Source organism: Myodes glareolus, chromosome 3 (assembly GCF_982192425.1).
Source record: "Myodes glareolus chromosome 3, mMyoGla1.1, whole genome shotgun sequence".
Lineage (NCBI taxonomy): Eukaryota > Metazoa > Chordata > Mammalia > Rodentia > Cricetidae > Myodes > Myodes glareolus.
This window is the reverse complement of record NC_142028.1, coordinates 71,465,306-71,471,305: the sequence shown is the minus strand read 5'-3', so window position 1 is coordinate 71,471,305 and position 6,000 is coordinate 71,465,306.

Here is a 6,000-nt window from a genome sequence, read left to right as displayed (position 1 = left end):
TGCCTCAGTCTCTTGAGTGATCAGATTGCAGGCATAAGTAATCACACCCAACTAAAACAAAGTTTCTAACAACGAAAGGTAGAAGATAATTATAGATATCCAAATTGGTCTGTTTTGCATTTATATGACCAAATACACAGGTTGTGTAACTTATAAAGAGAAAAACTTACAGTTTCATCCAAGGTCAAGAGCCCCGTAGCTGATGGTGGCCTTGTGGACAGTCTCAAGGTTATAGACTATCACTTGGTATGACATGGGTTGAATGCTGGGATATATGTGTGTTTCTTCTGGTCTCTCTCTTCTTAGGAAGCCACCAGGATTCAATCATAGGGTATCTGCTTCAAAGATCTTACATAACCCTAATAACTACCTCTCAAAGCCCTACAGATTCAATTTCTCCTCTAAGAGCTCACAATGAGGATCAAATTTCAACACATGAACCCCTGGGGCACACTCACACCATAACCCTACCTGATAATAGAAGAATGATTAAATGTATTACAAGCAAGGTTGTGCAGAGTGTGTATATGATGTGTAGTGTGAGGGGGGCTGTAGGGTGTATGTGGTGGGTGGTGCATGTGGGATGGTGTGTGGTGTATGTGTGTGTGTTGGGGGCAATGTGGTGTGCATATGTGTGTGTGGTGTAGTGTTGTAGGAGGGAACTTGTTGATTCCCAGTTGTCCAGCTAGCTTAGACCCAAAATAATCACATAGAATAATCACTGTATTAATCAAATCACTGCTTGGCCCATTAGCTCTAGCTTCTTATTGGCTAACTCTTACATCTTAGTTTAACCCATTTCTAATAATCTGTGTATCACCATGAGGCTGTAGCTTACCAGCTAAAGTTTCAGTACGTCTATCTCTGGTGGCGACTCCATGGCATCTCTCTGACTCCAGCCTTCTTCCTCCCAGCATTCAGCCTAGCTTTCCCTGCCTACCTAAGTTCTGCCTTGCTATAGGTCCAAAGCAGTTTCTTTATTCATTAATGATAACCACAGCACAAAGAGGGGACTCCCACATCAGTGTGGTGTGTGTGGTGTGTTATGTGTGCAAAAGTGTGTGTGCAGTGTAATGTGTGTGTGAGTGTGTGTGTTATGATATGTGTGCAAATGTGAGTGTGTGTGGTGTGATGTATGTTTGTGTGTGTGGTGTGATGTGTTTTTGTGTGTGTGTGGTGTGATGTCTGTGTGAGTGTGTGTGTAGTGTGGTGTGTGTATGTGGTGTGATGTGTGTTTGTGTGTGCATAGTGTGATGTGTGTGCGCAGTATGATGTGTGTGTGAGTGTATGTGTGGTGTGGTGTGTGTGTGTTTGCAAGTGCAATAATGACAAAAATAAGTAAAGATTTCGAGCTTAACTAAGGATGCTCCTGGAGGCGCTGCAGGCTAGCGCGGAAAGGGGAGACCTTCACCCTTTGTGATGTGTCCTTTTTACTGTTTGAACTCATTTCAGTGAACATGAACTGCTCTTCTTTTTTCCCCCTCTCTTTCCTTCTCTCTCTCTCTCTCTCTCTCTCTCTCTCTCTCTCTCTTTTTTTATTTAATTTACTTAATCATTCTTTAATCTTTTTTGTTGGTAGTGGAGACAGGTCTCATTATGAAGTATAAACTGGTTTCAGATTCATAATCCTCCTGCCTCAGTCTCAAAATGCTCCAGTTACAGGAGTGTACCACCACACTTGCATCATGAATTACTCTTGTATCACAGAAAGAGAAATCTGGGCGTTGTGTCTCATGCTTGTAATCCCAGCATTCAGAAGACTGAGTCTGGAGTCAGTCTGGGCTGTATAATGTGTTCTAGAATAGCCCAGGGTAGGGACCCTGTCTCAAAAACGAAAGAAAGGGCTGGAGAGATGGCTCTGTGTTTAAGAGCACACGCTGTTTCCGCAGAGATCCAGGCATTGGTTTCCAGCCCCCAGATGGAGCTCACAACAATCTGTACTTCCAGTTCCAGGGAATTTGACATCCCCTTCTGATGTCTCTGGGCATTGCATGCATGTAGTGCACACACATTGGTGCAAAACACTCAAACACAAATAAATAAATCTCGTTAAAAGACAGAAAAAGGAAGGACTGACCTGTAAATTTTTAATAAACATTCATATTTTTAAAAATTGACAGGATGGTGGTGGCAAACACTTTTAATCACAGCACTCAGCAAGTAGGGGCAGGCAGATCTCTGTGAGTTCAAGGTCAGACTGGTCTACAGAGTAAGTTCTAGGACAGCCAGGGCTATACAGAGAAACCCTGTCTCAAAAAAACCCAATAAATAAATAAACAGATAAAATTACTAAGCTGGGGTCGCAAGGATGGTTCAAGAGTAGCTAAAGAGCTTGCTGAGAAAATATGAGGGCCTGAGTTTGGGTCCCCAGACCAGGTAAAATGCCAGGTTTATAGTTCTGTGCCTGTAATCTCAGCACTGAAAGGCATGACAAGAGGAACGCTTGGGTGATAGGAGGCTCCCTGGCTGGATAGCCTAGCCAATTCATGAGCTCCAGGTCCAGGGAGAGACTCTGAAGAGAGATCAACGAAGACACTTGGTTTGACTTCTGACCTCTACATATCTATGTGTGGGCATGCTCACACACACACTGTACAGGCATGCACACATACACTGTACAGGCATGCATACACACACACTGTACAGACGTGCACACACACACTGTTCAGGCATGCACACACACACTGTGCAGGTATGCACACACACACTGTACAAGCATGTACACACATACTGTACAGGCATGAGTACATGTACACTCACCCAAAAATACTAAACTATAATGAAACTGTTGTGAGACCTGAAGCTTCAGAGGCTTTGGAGAGCAATATGATGTCTTCTGTTCCTAGGAACTGACTAGAGGGCAGGGAAAGTAGACGGCTGGATTTGTCCAGGGAAGCAAATATTTGTCACTCTTTACTCCTTCTTGAATACTGAATTTTAACCATGATGATATATTTCATAGAAAAATTTTTATATTTCTAGACTTTGTCCTGATGGTAAATCATAGACACTAGCCATAAGGAATATAAAGAACTTTTGTACCATGATTTATAATAATGGGAAGCTGTAAGAAGTATTTCAATATCTAACAAGAGCAAACTGCCCAAAGGAACTCTGGTGCATAGAAAATGAAGGTAGGAGGGGATGGCTCAGTCAGCAAGGCGCCTGCTGCGTAAGCCTGAAGAGCTAAGCTGGGTCCCCAGACAGGGGTGCAGGGCTGGAGCCATAGCACTGGGGGAGTGGAGAGAGCAGATTCCTGGAACTCATGGACCACCAAGCCTAGCGGAATCAGTTAGTTCCAGGTTGAGTAAGAGATCTTGACTCAAAAACTAAACTTTGGGGAGGCAGAGGCAGGCTAATCTCTGTGAGTTTGAGGCCAACCTGGTCTACATAGAGAGTTCCAGGACAGCCTGGGCTACATAGTGAGACCCTGTTTCAAAAAACAAAATAAACAAACAACTAAGGCAGACATCAGCTGAGGAGTATACCCTATCACCCATCATCTGAGGGCTATACCCAATCACCCATCAACTGAGTACACCAATCACCCATCAACTGAGTACACCAATCACACATCAACTGAGGAGTACACCCAATCACCCGTCAGCTGAGTATATCCAGTCATCCAGTATCAACCTGTAGCCTCTACACATATGCGCACATACACAAACACCTACACCCCTAATTACAACCCCCCACATGAACACATATAGAATAGGAATTTTGGGCTTTAAAATGATTGTAGAAAAATGTGTACTTTCTTGAAAAATGGCCAAAATAAGATGATCAAATTTAAAATATATATAACAGGGGCAGTGAGATGGTTCAGCAGGTAAAAGCACTTGCCTCCAAGACCGGTGACTTAGGACTCACCTATTAAAATGAGTGAACTGACTTCCACACGAACATTGTAGCATTCATGAACCCACTCCCTACAGCCAAATAAACAAATTCAATAATAAAAAAGTGTGTGTTAAATATTTATGTGTATATATATAAAATATTTATATACACTCACAATATATGTATATATATATATATATATATGTATATATATATATAGAGAGAGAGAGAGAGAGAGTACAAAGACCAATTCTCTTGCTTAGGTACCTTTAAGGGCCTCTATGACCAACACATGTATCTAAGAACCCTTCCCCTTTGCCCCCCAACTCCTTTTCTCAGTCAGACCATCACTAGATCTTCATAGCAAAGAGCCCAGGATAAATAAATGCCTACAGGAGGATGCCTTATGCCTGGGGCCTGCACCCTGTCATACAACCCTAAGTTTCAGAAAGGGACTGTCCTCATGTTCTGGTCTTTAGGGTTTTCTATTTTCTATTTTCTCCTAACTCTTCCAGGAAGATGATATGCTATCCCACCTACCGACCTCTGGAACTGCGCATTTCAGGGTGTTAGAAAGAGTCCTTTGGTTTGAAGTATATCCATGTGCTCTTTAGAGTCTCTGTCTTTAATAACTTGAGTCGATGCTCAAGTGACATGAGAGTAATAACACAAAAGCAAGGGCTGGAGTTATGGTTCAGTGGTAGAGCACTTGCCTAGGATACGTGAGGCCCTGGGTTCCAGCCACACAAAAGGAGAAAGAAAAAAAATGTTGTCAACATATATGCTGGACAATATTCTCGGCAGTACTTAAGATTCATTGTTACTTTCAGTCCTTGCAGTGTTCTCTACAGGAAGTTCTCGTCATAAATAAACAAAACAGACAGTTAGATGACTTGCCCAAGGAAGGTCACACAGTGGAAGGGGTCGATGATATAGCTATGAGGGGAATAATCTCCCCGTGTGCCTTCTCTGCCCTTGCTGGCCTTGCTGGGATATAATACTGCAAGGGAGAACCTTCTTGTCCCTGCCTGGCTCTTCCACCCACCTTTCCTTTTAAAGCCCTTTAGGGCCACTCAGAACCCTTCAAAGTGAACCCACAGTCCCCTCTGCTGGCAGCTGCTCTTCACTACAGGCCTTCTCTGACCTTGAATGACCTCTATTAGTTGAGATGCCTCTGGCTGCAAACCCTAACCACCAGCTCTGGCTATCTATAGGGGAAAAGGGCAGAGGTTAGAGGACAAAGACTGGGGAGGGGAGGTGGGGTCAGCCAGGAATGACAGCTCAGAAGGGTGATGTGGTATCTCAGGGACACTGAGAAAGGGTTGAACAACCAAGAAATTGTCACAGAAGGGAAGGGTGGGTCCCAGTCCCCATAGCTAGAGTTCGTGTGACTATCTTCATACTGCTTCCTTACCCAGGTGACTCATCTGGATCCCCATGTCTCTCCATTCACAGTTCCAGACTACCAGGACACAGCAGTTAACTGGGTTAGCTTGAGCCAGACTGTGCCCCATGTATCTGGCCATGGACTCCCAGAGGGCCATGGAAGCATCTAAAACCAAGGATGCTGTTCCCAACACTGAACTGCCAGAATGGCACTTGCAAGGACCCATCAGAAGTCATTGACCAATCTCTAAACAGTGTGCTAACAGTTCTATTTTGTGCCAGGCTGGAGGGAAGGGGAAATAGAGACTCCAGGAGATAGCTCACGTGGCAGCTTGAAGGAAGTGGCTCCACATGTACCACGGGATACTGAAGTTCTTCTGTGTGTCGACTATCAGTGTGGCTGTTCTGATGTGGATTCAGCCTCTCCACCCTATGCTAACCTAATTTGCTATCTCTATTCCCAGAGCCACCAGGGAAGCCCTGGATGGGGGATACTATCCCAAGCCATTCTCTCAGGTATTATTGGTCTGTGAAACAGCTACATTATTTGTAGATGACCAGTTAGCAGGGTGACTTGTTTCTTAGCAAGGGTCCCAGTAAGCTCATGACTCTTAATCTTTAGTCTATACCCCTAGATTTAAAGTTCCATTTGTTGACAGATTGATTATGCGTGCATGTGTGTGTACATGCGTGCATATACATCCTGTGCTATGTGTGTACAGGTCAGAGGACCATGTATGGAAGTAGGTTCTCTCCCACCTCAGGGTTTTA